The sequence below is a fragment of the Heptranchias perlo genome, chromosome 31 (genome assembly GCF_035084215.1).
Source record: "Heptranchias perlo isolate sHepPer1 chromosome 31, sHepPer1.hap1, whole genome shotgun sequence".
Classification (NCBI taxonomy): domain Eukaryota; kingdom Metazoa; phylum Chordata; class Chondrichthyes; order Hexanchiformes; family Hexanchidae; genus Heptranchias; species Heptranchias perlo.
In genome coordinates this window covers 8,207,962-8,224,626 of record NC_090355.1, presented here as the reverse complement: position 1 = coordinate 8,224,626, position 16,665 = coordinate 8,207,962, and the positions used below count along the sequence as shown (strand labels likewise).

At 42.3% G+C, this 16,665-nt stretch overlaps 1 long non-coding RNA gene across 1 annotated transcript; it reads left to right on the top strand.

The window, feature by feature from the left end:
• The first annotated feature begins 3,960 nt into the window (after positions 1 to 3,960).
• Positions 3,961 to 14,906, top strand: LOC137300389 (uncharacterized). The gene is made up of 3 exons (XR_010958065.1): positions 3,961 to 4,107; positions 4,242 to 4,391; positions 14,784 to 14,906. It is a non-coding gene; the product is annotated as an uncharacterized lncRNA (long non-coding RNA).
• The last annotated feature ends 1,759 nt before the right edge of the window (positions 14,907 to 16,665 follow it).

Genomic DNA, 16,665 nt, shown 5'->3' with positions numbered 1-16,665 from the left:
GCAATTGAGCTAGTATCAATTGCCGTTTGCGGAAGACAGTTCCAAACTTCTACCACCCTTTGTGTGTAGAAATGTTTTCTAATCTCGCTCCTGAAAGGTCTGGCTCTAATTTTTAGACTGCGCCCCCTACTCCTAAAATCCCCAACCAGCAGAAATAGTTTCTCTCTATCCACCCTATCTGTTCCCCTTAATATCTTATAAACTTCAATCAGATCACCCCTTAACCTTCAAAACTCTAGAGAATGCAACCCCAATTTGTGTAATCTCTGCTCGTAACTTAACCCTTGATGACCTGTCCATGTAAAAAGAGACTTTGTTACGGAAACAATCCAGAGCACCACCTGCTGAAATGTAAAGCAGTGGAACAAATGAGTTGTCTCACGTGCTACTCAGAAAAAGAAGAAGTTGTTTTAATCTCTCTCTCGTTGTCTTTCTCTTGCCATTTAATTTAAAATAATATTCCAGATTTACCTTTTCCATTCTGTTGTGGGAAAATCACCACTCGGAGTCAGACTTAAAGATTCAACATGCAGTTTATTGGACAAAGCTTTGGGAGAACGGCTGGACACTCCGCAGTGTACACAGTCACTTTTCTCAACTTTAAAATGGTCGTTGAGCTTCTTTTATACCTTACAAGTACAAACTTTCAGCAGTTTACACATTATTAGCCTTGGTTAGTGACACATTAGCCAATTAGGACCCACAGCAGCAATTGACCTCCAATCACATTAAAACAACTGTTATCAACTTAAGACAGTCTGGTCTTTGTCTATTCAGTCTGGTTCTGTAGTTTTTATCAGTTCGTTGTGCTCAGTCAGCATTTTTTAATGTCTTTTCACAGGGTCCATCTTGTTTAGCAGAGTCCATTTTGTTTAGCAGTACATTAATTTGTTAATCATCATTTGTTATGTTTAAGCTTTAATTATGGTTAGTCTGGTTTGCACAAGGCACATTTCAGTGTGGTCTCGGGGCAGTGACCGCAGCCACGCACACACTAGTCGCCAAAAGGTCATTTTTACCTTTAACCCAACAGCTTAAATTTTACTTTAACAATTCCCATAACTATCTTATAAACCTCTATAAGTTCACCTCTCAGATGTCTACTTTCCAGGCTGAAAAGTCCAGGTTTCTCCAGTGTTTCCTCATAAACCAGACACTAGGGATCAACCTCGTGACTCTTCTCTGCTCTGTGCCCATAGGTATTTACTGACTTCCCTGTGACAGTCACTGTCTGGGTATACACGTGGAGAATGCCCGCTTGGATGAAGTACTAGAGGGCAGCCAATAGCCACGGACCATAGCACAGCACAATTAAGCACCCTTGGGAGGGGAGGGAAAACTCTCGCTTAATTGTTAAGCATGTGGGCCATCTAGAAGTCAGTTCGTTTTATAAAATTCAGCAACATTTATAACCATCTTTTCAATACCTGACTAAATCCAGCCCTTGATGAATTCACTGGGAATCAGCTACCCAAATTGATGGCTGTTAATGGAAAGATGTTAATGATAGAATTATTACTCCGGCTTTTAAAAACCAATTAAGAACTTAAGGATGCTCGTTACAAATTGGAAAGTCATGCCCTGAGATTTTTGTCATTCACTCTTTAATGGAAGAAAAATTAAACCTTGGATTTATGGTGCATTTTTTTTTTGATAATGCAATGTAATTACTGCACAATTAATAACATTAGATGGCCTCCCTTTGGTTGGCCTGATCCACTGTGGTTTAAGAGCTGTGTACTGGTTGAAACATATGACAGTCCGATGGCACTGTACCATGAATTGTACAATTATCTATAGCACAGTTGGGATGTGCAGCGGGGGTAATCCATTATGGGAATTAAATGGTGGGTGCATCAACTGTATACCCCATCAGTGTGGAAGTCACGTGCTGTGCAAGATTGAGATTTTATGATATTGAAGAGTCTCGATGGTTTCCACTCTCCTTAGAATCTGAAAGTACCACTGCAATTCGGATATTTTCAACAATGTTATTCATATACGCAGCTAGCTTTAAATAAATATATTGGCTTCCATAGAGAAATAATGCTGCCCAATGTTATCAGATTGCAAGGTTACTATTTAGCTGTGGCTTTGCAACTTTGCTCATTGCAACAAGTTCCCTAAATCCTACACATCTAATGGGCGTTAGGCCCACTTTTATGGCGTAAACTAATCTCCGATGCATATTTTGCTTTAGCATCAACAAATATCATTTGAAAATTGAATTATTTAGGTACCCAGTTAAATCTAGAGGTTAGTACAGTAACATGAGTCAGAGGGGTTCCCCGTGGGCTAGTCTCGGCGTCAGTGTTTTGCTCTGTTTTTGGATCGAGCTAACAGTCTCTGCCAAGGTTTTGTCATGTCTCAGCAAAACTTTGAAGGAGACAGAGGAAAGAAAAGCTGGTCCATACTCTGTCTGAAAACACGTTAAAGATGAGGCCACCAGTGATTGGTCATCTCCAAGGAGATTCCCTCACTGCAGGAATGGAAGACTCCTGAAGGAACCAAAGATTAATTTTTCCAATGATTATTTTCAAAGTGAATTACTGACCAACAATACATTAAGGGGTAAAGAAAGATATGCATTTAAATAGCACCTTTCACAACCTCAGGACATCCCTTCGCGCTTTACAGATAATTAAGTACTTTTGAAGTAAGAAATGCGGCAGCCAATTTGCGCACAGCAAGGTCCCACAAACAGCAATGTGATAACGATAAGTGATATTGGTTGAGGGATAAATATTGTCCAGGGCACCTGGGAGAACTCTCCTGCACTTCTTTAAAATAGTGCCATGAAATCTTTTGCGTCCACCTGAGAGGCTATATGGGCCTTGGTTTAACGTCTCATTCAAAAGACGGCACCTCCGACATTGCAGCACTCCCTCAGTACTGCATTGAAGTGTTAGCTTAGATTTTTGTGCTCAAGCCTCCGCAGTGGGACTTGAACCCACAACCTTTGTATATACTGCATTTACTACAAAGGTTCTTTACTCCTTTAAAAGATTTGAATGTTGCTTCACTTGTTACTTGTGCTGATTTTACCACTTACAAGTTAGAAGTGAGGCTATTTGGGTCACTTTGTCCTCTTTTCTTTCTTCCTCTTTTCAAGGCGCTGACATTTGTTGGGGTACAGTCCACATCCCTTGACAGACCCTCAGGTCATCCTTCATGTGTGAGCGCTGGACATCAGCAATTTCTTTTGACAAAAAGAGGACACTACAGCCAAACCGATCCTGTTCTTATTTGACATTGGCGTATGCACCCATTCATGCAGAAGTCACCAGACCAGCGACCAGGAGCGGGAACCCTGGCTGATTTTGTCACCTTCCCAGGACAATGGTGCCAAGACTGAGAGCCAAGCTGCTCCCCTGATTGAGATCAGCAAACTGAAACGCACACCAGGAAGCAACCTTGGGATCTTCACTGGAACAAAGGCTCCACACCCAATCTGTGACCTCAACTGTTGTCTCCACAGATGCAGCTTGACCTACTGAGCGTTTCCAGCATTTTCTGTTTTTGACTTAGATTTCCAGCATCTGCACAATTATTATACAGTCTCCCTTTGGTTGGCCTGATCCACTGTGCTTTCAGAGCTGTGTACTGGTTGGAACACATGATAGTCCAATGGGTTTTTTTGCTCTTTGTTGAGATCCCCTAATCTGTGTGTGGCTTAGTGTAACACTGGGTGCTGCTTTCACCCAATAGGCCCTCAGGGGGAACTGAACCAGAGTAGTTAACCTGAAGAGATATCTTGATACTGCAGGTTCTAATCGTCTGTTGCTGAGGTCACTGAGCTCTGTGGGCATGCGGGAGGAACAGTTACTAATTAACCTAGTTTTAAATTTCAGTTTAACTCACACTACCCTTCTCAGCGGTCTTTTTCCACTGATTTTGTTTTCGGTTTCTGCCCTCCTGCTGTAAAATTGAGGTCATTTTTCTTTTGCAGAGAAAAGAATAAAGCTGCTCATGTATTTGATATTAGTTGTAGAATATTTCTTGTTAACAGTGTAAAATAGCATTAAATTCACACGCATGAAGCTTCTTATTCTCGTACTTCTGACTCTCAACTTTAACAAAATGCCTGCAGGCTCTTTGGATCATCTGGTAAGTATTTCATTTTTTTTTAACTAAGAATCTGAGCGGAAAGAGCCACTGTCAGGTGCAATCCGTTTCTATGTGTTTTCAATTAGTTGAGATGTATTGTGCTGCTTTACCTCAACTCTTATTCTGTATCTCAGCAGCTGACGAGGGACACGTGACCGTCTCTTCAATCTCAGGCAGCTTTGTTGAACTCGCTTTTGGTATCACATACTGCAACATAATCTGGCACGCCAAAGGAACCATGCTGTCAGCAGCAATTCAACAGTAAGACAACATCACTGTCACAGGTAACCATATAACTTCATCGGAAATCAGCTGTCTATTCTCTTGTTGTGTTTCCTGCGAGTATCTTACGTTGCATTTATAGAACGATTTCAAGTCTCAGTTTTTCACCTTCTGATGCTGGAGGGGGCGGGGGATTTCACAGCGGTGGTGGCAATGAGGAAGAACGTGTATTTATATTGCTACCTTATCACATCTTTTGAAAACATCCCAAAGCGTTTAACATACAATTAACTGCTTTTCGAAGTGCAGGGACTGTTGTTAATCAGGCAAGCACAGCTGTCTTTTTCAACACTGCAAGCTCTCACCGACAGCAATGAAGTGAATCTGTTTTGAAGAAGGGTCTGCGCCTGAAACATTAACTTTTCTCTTCTCTCGACAGATGCTGACTGACTGACCTGATGTGCGTTTCCAACAATTTCTGGTTTTGTTTCAGGTTTATCAGCATCTGCAGTATTCTGCTTTTTACTAAATTACTCAAGTGATCAGTGATCTCTTTCTGTTGCTGTTGGTTGAGGGAGCAATGTTGTCCAAGACACCAGGAGAACTCCCTGCTCTTCATTGAAGAGTGCTTTGGAATCTTTAATGTCCACCAAAACCACTGGAGTTGGCAGATGAGCCTTTCAATGAACATCTGCTCCAAAGGACAGCACCTCTAATGATGTGGACCTCCCGTTGTACTACGCTCAAGTGTCATCCTAGATTACACATTCAAACCCACAACCCTCTGACTCAGAGGCACAAATACAACTGACAAAGCAAAAGATAAATAAGTAATTTTAAAAAAGTTGTGCTTTGTGACAATATAGAAACTGCTTTGGTGGCTTGTATGGGTGAGATGATCAGTCAGTTCAAGAAAATGGTGGCTGACATTACCAGTGCCACTGTCCATGTTGCTTTCGCAGAGCTGCTGATCCTAGCAATGCTTGGGAATGCTCTTCAGGTGGGTATTGGTACCTTCGAAGTCAGGGGTGTCGCTAGCGGCAGTGCTTAAGGTAAGCTGTAACGTGTTTTTATATGTTTGTTCATGGATGTGGGTGACGGTGGCAAGGCCACATTGATTTCCCATACCTAGATAGTGATGGGCCTTCTTCTTGAACCACTGCAGTCCTTGTGGTAAAGGTCATCCCACGATAGTATTAGGTATGGAATTCCAAGATTCTGACCCAGCAACAATGAAGGAACATGGTATATGGTCCAAGTCAGGATGATGCATGAGTTGGAGGGGAGCTTGGAGGTGATGGTGTTCCCGGGCTAGTGCTGCTTTTGTCTCTCTCAGTGGTAGAGGTTGCTGTGCTGAAGAAACTGTCAAAGGAAGCTTGCTGCACTGCTTCCTGTAGATCATTCAGAGGGCAGCCACACGATGACAGTGGTGGAGGGGGTGGATATTGAGTCCAGTGGATGGGGTGCTGATCAAGCAAACTGCTTTGTCCTGGATGGTGTCGAGCTTCTTGAGTATTATTGCAGCTGCACCCATCCAGGTGAGTGGTCAGTATTCCATCACACTCCTGACTTGGGTCTTGTAGATGGTGGAGAGGCTTTACAAAGGTGAGCCACTCATCGAAGAGTACCCAGAGTCTGTCGTGGTCTTGTAGCCGCAGTTTTGATGTCATTGGTTCTGTCAAGCCTCTGGTCGATGGTGACTCCCCCAAGATGTTGATGGTGGGGGATTCAATGGTGATGATTTCACTGAATATCAGGGGGAGGTGGTTGGGCTTCCTTTTGATTGAGATGGTCATTATCTGGCATTTATGTGCCTTGAATATTACCTGCTACTAGACAGCTCAAGCCTGGATCTTGTCCAAGTTCCACTGCTTCATTCTTGAAGGGATTGTGAATAGAGCTGGATTCTATGGAATTGTCATTGAACAGCCCCACTCCTGACCTTATGATGGACAGATGGTCATTGATCCAACAGCTGAAGATGATTGGGCCAAGAAAGCTGCTCTGAAGAACTCCTGCAACATCATGGGGCCATACTGATTGGCCATGAGCATTTTTCTGTGCATCAGGTATGACTCAAACAGCTGGAAGGATTTCATTTTGAACCCCATTAGCATCAGTTTTTCTAGAATTCTTTGGTGCCATACTCGATCGAATGTCGCCTTAATGTTGAAAGCAGCTTCTCTCACCTCTCACTTGAAGCGTGGGTGAAAAACTAAAAATAAGGACCAAAGTATGCCAAAATAATTGAACAATTTTTGATATATTTGTGCATGTCCAATTTTAAAAATTGTAGTCTGCATGTAAAAACAGACAGAGTGCCTTATGTGTTTGAATAAAATAATTTTCTCTACTGTTATCATGCTGGAGAACTAATATCCAAGAACTGATCCACAAGAAAAATTGGGCATGCTCTAGAATCATACAGTATAGAAGGAGGCCACTCAGTCCATCGTGCCCGTGCTGGCTCTGTGAAAGAGTTATCCAATTAGTCCCAATCCCCTGCTCTTTCTCCAGAGCCTTGTAATTCTTTCACCTTCAAAAATGGATCCAATTCCCTTTTGAAAATTACTGTTGAATCTTCTTCCACCACCCTTACAGGCAGTGCATTCCAGATCATAACAACTTCCTGCGTAAAAGAAATTCTCCTCATCTACCCTCTGGTTCATTTACTAATTACCTTAAATCTGTGTCCTCTGGTTACCGGCCTAACCTGCTGGTGAAAAGAGTTTCTCCCTATCTACTCTATCAAAAGCCCTCATAATTTTGAATATCTCTACTAAATTTCCCCTTAGCCTTCTCCGCTCTAAGGAGAATAACCCCAGCTTCTCTAGTCTCCTCACATAACTGAAGTCCCTCATCCCTGGTACCATTCTAGGGCTTTCTAGGGCCTTGACACTTTAGGAAAGATGTCAAGGCCCTAGAAAGGATGCAGAATTGGACACAATACTCCAGCTGAGGACTAAACAGTGATTTATAAATCTTTGGCATAACTTCCTTGCTTTTGTACTCTGTGCCTCCATATATAAAGTCAAGGATCCCATATGCTTTTTTAACAGCCTTATCCTGCCACCTTCAAAGATTTGTGTACGTAAACCCCCTTTAAAATTGTACCATTTAGTTTATATTGCCTCTCCTCGTTCTTCCTTCCAAAATGCATCACTTCACACTTCTCTGCATTAAATTTCATCTGCCATGTGTCTGCCCATTTCACCAATCTGTCTACGTCCTTCTGAAGTCTGCCACCATCCTCCTCACTGTTTACTACATTTCTGGGTTTCGTGTCATCTGCAAACTTTGAAATTATGCCAAGTGTATCCAACTCCAGGTCCTTAATATATATCAAGAAGAGCAATGGTCCCAGTACTGACCCTTGGGGGATACCACTGTATACTTCCCTCCAGTCTGAAAAACAACCGTTCACCACTACTCTCTGCCCCTTAGCCAATTTCATATCCTCGCTGCCACTGCCCCTTTAATCTCATAAGCTTCAATTTAGCTAACAAGTCTATAAGAACATAAGAAATAGCAGCAGGAGTAGGCCAGATGGCCCATTAAGCCTGCTCCGCCATTCAATAAGATCATGGCTGATCTTCGATCTCAACTCCACGATCCCCACCGATCCCTGTATCCCTTGATTCTACGAGAGTCCAAAAATCTATCTATCTCAGCCTTGAATATACTCAACGACTGAGCATCCACAGCCCTCTGGGGTAGAGAATTCCAAAGATTCACAACCTCTGAGTGAAGAAACTCCTCCTCATCTCAGTTTTAAATGACCGACCCCTTATCCTGCGACTATGCCCCCTAGCTCTAGACTCTCCAGCCAGGGAAAACAACCTCTCAGTATCTACCCTGTCAAGACCCCTCAGAATCTTACATGTTTCAATGAGATCACCTCTCATTCTTTTAAACTCCAGAGAGTATAGGCCCATTCTACTCAACCTCTCTTCATAGGACAACCCTCTCATCCCAGGAAATAATCTAGTGAATCTTCGTTGCACCGCCTCCAAGACAAGTAAATCCTTCCTTAGATAAGGAGACCCAAACTGTACACAGTACTCCAGGTGAGGTCTCACCAAAGCTCTGTACAATTGTAGTAAAACTTCCTTTTCCAACCCCCTTGCAATAAAGAACGATATGCCATTTGCCTTCTTAATTGCTTGCTGTACCTGCATGCTAACTTTTTGTGTTTCTTGTATGAGGACACCCAAATCTCTCTGAACACCAACATTTAATAGTTTCTCACCATTTAAAAAATATTCTGTTTTTCTGTTCTTCCTACCAAAGTGAATAACCTCACATTTCCCCACATTATACTCCATCTGCCACCTTCTTACCCACTCACTTAACCTGTCTATATCCCTTTGCAGACTCTTTGTGTCCTCCTCTCAGCTAACTTTCCCACCTAGCTTTGTATCATCAGCAAACTTGGGTACGTTACATTCGGTCCCTTCATCTAAATCATTGATATAGATTGTAAATAGCTGAGGCCCAAGCACCGATCCTTGCGGCACCCCACTAGTTACAGCCTGCCAACCTGAAGATGACCCATTTATCCCTACTCTCTGTTTTCTGTCCGTTAATCAATCCTCTATCCATGCTAATATATTACCCCCAACCCCATGAACCCTTATCTTGCGTAACAACCTTTTATGTGGCACCTTATCGAATGTCTTTTTGAAAATCCAAATATACTACATCCACTGGTTACCCTTTATCTACCCTACTAGTTACATCCTCAAAAAACTCTAATAAATTTGTCAAATATGATTTCCCTTTCATAAAACCATGTTGACTCTGCCTAACCATATTATGATGTTTTAAGTACCCTGTTACCACTTCCTTAACAATGGATTCCAGCATTTTCCCAATGACTGATGCCAGGCTACCTGGTCTGTAGTTCCTTGTTTTCTCTCTCCCTCCTTTCTTAAATAGCAGGATTACATTTGCTACCTTCCAATTTGCTGGGACCGTTGTAGAATCTTGGGAATTTTGGAAGATCACAACCAATGCATCCACTGTCTCTGCAGCCATCTCTTTTAGAACCCTATGATGCAAGCCATCGGGTCCAGTATTTGTTACTTTACGTGATGTGGTACGTTATCAAACACCTTTTGAAAGTCCATATAGACATCAACCGCATAACGCTCATCAACCCTCTCCGTTACTTCATCAAAGAACTCAAGCAAGTTTGTCAGACACGATTTGCCTTTAACAAATCCATGCTGGCTGCCATTTATTAACCCATGCATTTCCAAGTGTAATTTCCAATCAAGGGATTGAAATTATTGATTCAATGGCATATCAATTACTAGTAGTCTAAGTTACTTAATGTGCTTCATGATTGAGTCCAGTATTTGGAGGGGGGAAAACAGTAATTAGATGATACACATTTGATCTTTGGTGATGTACTACTGAAAATACACTGGTTCATGGTGATCTCAAAGGACACGGTGTTCAGATTCCTTGGGGAGTGCTCACTTTCACTCACGACATTGATGGGGCCGATCAATCTGGATAGTGAGGGAAAAGGAGGAGGATAGAAGATTTGTGTGCAATCTGTGTTGTGAGCAGTTGCCCTTGAATCAACATTGCCAATACGGAGAGCAGTATATTCAGTTCTGATGAAGAGTCTACATGTTCAAGTTGTTGATGGGCTTGCTGTGTGCTTTCAACAATTTTTTTCTGCACTATGTCTACATCCACTAATGTACTGTATGTGGCAGATGTTTCTTGACAGCTGAAAATGGTTCCCACACCTGATGATGGTATAACGATGCATCTTTAGTTTTGATTTTGAAAACATCTGAATGTTAGAAGCCACAATGCTAGATTAGCTCAATCTCTTGCCCCACTCCCCTGTGCCCCCCCCCAAAAAAAGTCTCCATTCACGCATCAAGACTTCATTGGCCCAGAATTTGCTGGGAAAATAATAGCGAGTTTAACGCACACACCGTTATTAGTGTGTAAATAACCCAGCAATTTGTGGCGAGGAAGAGATAGGCCATGAGTTGCGAATTGCCACAAATTGCTGGATGATTTGCTCCGTTCCACCTTTAGCCTCGCAAAAACGAGAGTTCGCCCTCAACCTCCCCGTGAGTTTCAAGATAATGCTGCATTTGGGCTGATAAAACGAATTGTACTCACCACAGAGTTAGGGCTGGTATTTAATGACGTAAGGACCCTTTTAATGACGAGATTTATGTTCCTGCAATGCCACTCAACCTCTCTGGCCCAGAAAGGGAACAATTGAAACTGTGGAATCTCATTCCTGCAGGTAGTAAATTGTTCCTCGAGGTTTTTTACATTTTAATTTTTTTTTCTTACTTTTCCTTCCTGTCTCTTTTTACTCACCCTCTCTTTTTATTTCCCTCTCTTTATCAAATTTTAACTTTAATTCACCCTATTTCCATCTCTGTCATTCCTCCGTTTCTTTCTCTAGCCTTAAATTTAATTGGTAAGGAGTTAGATTGTTGGTCCTGTCATTCACCAAGGTCGCAGATGTCCTGTTGACCGTGCAGTTTGCGACACAAAAAAATTTTCAGGCTGAAGGATGAGGAAACATATCTAATAACCAGGCATGCTGCGAGATGCCCTGCTCCAGCAAATTCTGGCCCATTGTGTCTATTGGAAATCTAAGGTTGAATAGAAAAGCATTGCCTGTTGGATGTACTCAAAAAGTCTTTATGATCAAGAAAACAACTTAAGAGCAGATCTAAGAATGATGCCAGCTGAAAGTATATTTCTGATATGTTCGACATGTTCAAAAAAGAATCACCTCCAAGACTTTCATATTCACCAGTAAAAGAAACATTAAAGAAAACTACGCCAGAAACTGGGGAAAACTGGAATGTGAGCCAATTTGTATTCTCCACGGAAACCGATTGCTTGCTGATCTCACTCCCTGGTTTCGCTAGCAATATAATGCCGGGGGAGCCTGAACAACTGTGTTGCACTCTACCAACTCACATCAAGCGAAAACTCCTGCTAAACAACTAATTATTTTTTTCTCACTTCATGATAGATCAAGCCATAACCTTCATAAATACGATTTGTGTCTGATTAATAGGAAAGGATACGTGCAACTCCAACTGCATTTTATTTCCCATCAAGGGCAGTAGCTGGTGGTTCTTCCACATTGAAATCCATTGGCGTCACGGAGGGATTCTAATTTTAATCATAACTTACGCTGGCATGCGAGGCTGCTTCAGTGCGTTATGAATTATAGCAGAAAACAGATTCTGGTGAAATTTCAATCTGCATGAATTATTATGTCAGTTTATGTCAAGAGATTGTTGGAAAATTTTCATTATCAAGCAGGAGTGGTAATTATTCAGTGCATTGAATTGGAACACATTTAGTTCTTTGAGTGGGAAGCTTTAAAAAAAAGTGAAAAGCAATAGGAATTTTATGAGGAAGGAAGGATGAAAAATGGATAAATACAGTCAAATGACTATTGTTTCATTGGGCAAATGGAGATCTATTCTCTATATTTATAATATATTAAATGTTTCCACTTGTGGGGGTGTCCAAAACTAGAAGTCATAAATATAAGATAGTCACTAATAAATTCAATCGGGAATTCAGGAGAAACTTCTTTACCCAAACAGTGGTTAGAATGTGGAACTTGCTACCACAGGGAGGGGTTGAGGCAAGTAGCATAGATGCATTTAAGGGGAAGCTAGATAAGCACACGCGGGGGAAAGGAATAGAAGGGTATGCTGTTAAGGTTAGATGAAGAGGAGTGGGAGGAGGCTCGTGTGGAGCATAAATGCAGGCATAGACCAGTTGTGCCAAATCGCCTGTTTCTGTGCTGTAGACTCTAACTCTATGTAATATATTAAAAGCCTTGCATGGGGAACTGGATGACACAGTAGGTTAGACTTCCACCTCTGGAACGTGGGTTAAAAATATCACATTGTTGCAGTAGGGAGCTGCTCTTCTTGGCTTGGGACCAAGGCAAGTTGGAGCCAGCTTTCTAGAATCAGTGGGGATCTGGTACTTACTGTCTTATAGACCTTGCACTATAAAAGCTTTACAAGACCCATCTCAGTGCATGGAAACAGGATTTTAGTTTTTAAAAGCTGGAAGTTTGGAGAAGGGGAAAGTGCAAGAGGCAGCGTTGAAGACTGGAAGGGGGGGGGAATGGTTGATGGATCCGTGATGCGACTGCTCTTGGTGGCATTTGAACAAGCGTTGAGTTTTATAAAGTGTTACCTTCCTCCCCATTGCTGACTGATTAAACTTATAGAACTGAGCCCCTTTCAAATCTTTTCCCCTCTCACCACCCAAGGTCCTACCCCATTACTGCTATTTCCTCTCTCACACCTTTGTGTTTCTTATTCCCGTTCCTGCTCAATAATGCTCTTAAATTCCAAGACTCCCCTCCCTACTGCAATGCTTAGAACTATAAATATTTTAAATTTTCTTCTATACCTTTTCCTTCTCCGTTCTCTTAATCATAATTGTCCGAACACTCTCTTTCTTGCCCACACTTCACCCTACCAACTTCTTCCATGCTCACCACTCGCTGCCACCGAATTCTCTGGAACTCTAACTTTCCTCTTTCTTCGATCGTTTCAAAACCTTTCACCATGAGCATCGCCACGGGATCCACTAGATGTCAGTTAAAATTTCCTGTTTCCCACTCGGTCGCACTTCATGCATCAGACTCTTTTCACAGTAACTAAACAAAGTGTACAATTAATCAACGTGATCTCATATATTCTACAATATCCCAGCTTTAAAACCCAAGTTTGGCATCAAATAATCACTACTTTCTGATCGACCGTGTCTTCTTGCCTTCCCTTATCAATTTTGGGTGCTGTCCTGCAATAAGAGCCCTTCACCTCTGTTTATTAAAAAATATATAAACCAGTATTTATAATAGTAACTTACAAAAGGCAATTGGATATGTACTTGAAAAGGAAAAATTTGCAGGGCTATGGGGAAAAAGCAAAGGGACTGGGACTTAATGGATAGCTCTTTCAAAGACCCAGCATAGGCATGACGGACTGAATGGCCTCCTCCTGTGCTGTATGATTCTCTGATTCTCTGATATAAGCCACTAGGTTGTCAACAAAAATCGTCATTGTTTTATGCAATCGTTCTAAAAATATATTTCCCCTAGTTCTTCCCTTCTCCTTTGTGGCTATTCCTATGTGCTGACAGGCTGTTTGACTCTGGACCATCAGGCTGACCCCAATCAGGAGTGGGAACCCTGTCTTATGTTTCCTCTTTCCCAGCCCAGAGAAGCTGAGGGCTGCAAGCTGGCTGACTTAGCACTGAGCGGAGATTGCAACTGGGATCTTCCTGTTGCTTAGTTTCACACTGGGCAGTGATGTTACCTAATTGAACCATCAAGGTAATGTAATTTTTACCATTCCAGGTTAGTACCCCTTCCCATCCAGGTGAAAGATGTCAATGCTAAGGAACCAGTCTCAGTATCAAAACTCCTGAGGTCAGGCATAGCACCGATCAGATGCAGAGTGAAATCTTCTTGGTCTGTCCTGACAATAGGTCTTGTCCACGACCCGAGTAGAGTGAGCACCAGTGTGAATTTTCCATTTCCCACAACAGCAATCCTGTGCCCTGTCTGAAAGAGGAAGCTAATTTAGTGGCAATTAGTGCTTGTAGAATTTGGACAGCTTTGAGCTTTGGACTCACACCTATTCTGAACCACAATGAGATTGCCGAATTGACTTAATTGTGTGAAAGTTCAAAGTTCTGATATTATCTTTCATTAATTCTTATATAAATATGGTGTCCTGTATTAAACACACATATACACACATATAAATTACTCCTTTAATTAAGAACTTAGCCTTCAGAGCAATCCCTGGTAATTTGTTTCTGTATTTTATCACTATTTGCACTCTTGGACTGAGCAGCTCGAGTCAAATTGGCCCTGATTTCCTAAAACTGGGGACTACACTGCTTCCTAGAGTTAAATAAATCTGACCCAGGATTGAAAGCCTTTATTATTTCAATGCGTTGCCATTTCTTTGCTTTCTTTTGGAAATTGCCAGGCCAGATACAGAAATATAAATGTTTATAATATGGGATCGCATTACGAGCCCAATCCCTCCATTCATGTTAATGAAGATTGTTTAATTGCACAAAAAATCTCCAGTCCCAACGCCAGGCAGTTAATTACTGTAATATTAACATTTTAAATTAGTGTATTTAAAATAACTGTTTGCCTTCAGGGTGCAAACCCTAGACAACAATCAATAAAATACGTTATGTGTTTTTTTTGTCTGCCATGCAATATACTGCCATTTCTCTACTTTAAATGTCAGCCTTAAAGAAGTTCTGTGTCTCCTTTTGCCATCATTTTTATTCATGTCTTTTGGTCTATTGACTTTTACTACTGTCCCTTTCCCTTCTTGTTGGTGATCATGCATTTGCTCAACCCAGTTTCCTCCCTGTTTTTTTTTCTCCCATCCCAGTTTTCCCTGCATGTGTCCTGACTTTTCCTCGCTGATCCTATAATGGCACATCTCTAACTGAGGACGACAGTTCCGATGAAGGGTCCCAGCTGAAATGTTCGATCTTCAATGCTGATCAACTTGCTTTCCAGGTATTACAGCAATTGTCTCTAACTTCAATTCTAAGTGTGGAACTTGAGTCAGTTTATGCAGTGAGCGGCTCAGCACACAACCCCAGGTTCAGCTGTCAGTCTGTGCGGAGTTGGCTGATCTCAGTCAGAGAAATGAGTGAGTTGCCACCTCGGTGCCTCCGACTTATAGAGAGGAAAATCCCTCAGGGTTCCTGTTTCTCGTTGTATTTCACAGCAAACCTTGGCTGGCAAGGGCACAGTTGGGCATCAAAAGATGCTTCTGCCAACACTCACTGTCAATGTGGATAACAGGCCAAATCAAGGGAGGTTCCAGAGGGTGACTGGGAGCCAGAAGGAACTGGACCCTAGTGCCTTCAGGGGAAGGGAGGGGAGGGTTAAAAAAATAAAGCCAGTAAAGAAAATCCTTAGCTTATTATCAAGTGTTAATATACAGAACAAGGTTATAAGGTGTGAGATTTTTCTCAGGTTGCTCAAAATATTTTTGTAGCATTCTACCAGTTTCTTTTTCAAATCTGCTTTTATCAGCGAATAATTTAAGATCAAAACATGTCCAGTTATTTAACTCAGTGGCAGAGGAAAATAAAACAAAATAGAGTGTCAGTAATTTCTCCCAGGACTGCGTAAAATGCTCGATTAAACCAGACGCAGAATCAATCCGAACACTAATAACGTGGCCGTGTTAGGTAGAGCTGATCATCCTTATGAAAATGTGCTCAAATGAGTTGATGTTTCAGAAACAGCGGAGTTACGTTTCTCCCCCCTACCCACCCCAGCGGACTTTGGGCAGATTGCGCCAGCTGGTCACCCAATAGCGCCAGCAGGAGGCAGGAGGACTGGTCCATTTTAAGGGCTGGGCCTCGCTAGCATTGGGCTGGCCGGTTTCGGGCGGAAATGGAGCATCCCGGGGTGGTCTATGGAGAGGGGGAGCCGGCAGTATGAAAAGGGGGAAGGGAGGGTTTCCTGAAGCCATTGGCTTCAACCCTCTGTCATAAATTCCGTACACTCGCCGATGATTCTTTCTCCCTCCCCAGCCACTGTCTCAGGTTGAACTGGACTGTTCGCAACCTCGGGTGTCCTATTTCACACTGAGACGAGCTTCCAACCAATTATGCTCTCCATTACGAAGGCCGCCTGCCTCCAACTCCTTAATCCCACCCGCTACCGCTGCTGCCTCAGCCCATCTGCTGCTGAAACCCTAATTCCATGCCAGTTGCCAGCTCCAGATTCTGTAAACTTCAGGTCATCCGAAACTCTGCTGCCCATATGCAATCCCAAACTAAGTCTTACTTGCCCACTTGTTGCTGACCTACATTGGCACCCAGCCCCACAATGCCTCAAATTTGAAATTCATATTTATATGGGTATTTAAATCCCCCCATGGCCTCACTGCTCCCTGTATCTCTGTAACCTCCTCCAGCCCGACAAATTCCATCCCTGAACTCTTAGTTCCTCAGATTCCGGTCACTTGTGCATTTCCCCCCTCCCCTTCATTCCATCTTTGGCAGCCACGCTGTCAACAACCTGGAATCCCCTGTCCACCTCCCTCCGTTAAAATCGTCCTTAAAACAAACCTCTGTGACCAAGCCTTCGGTCACTCCTCCCAATATCTCCTTTGAGTGTCTGTTTTTCTCACGTCTCTGTGAAAAGCCTTGGGATGTTTTTTCTACATTAAAAGGACTACACAAATGCAAGTTGTTATTGAAGTAACTCAAGATATCTAGAAGGAAACAAGCTGAAAGTCTTTCTGGGAT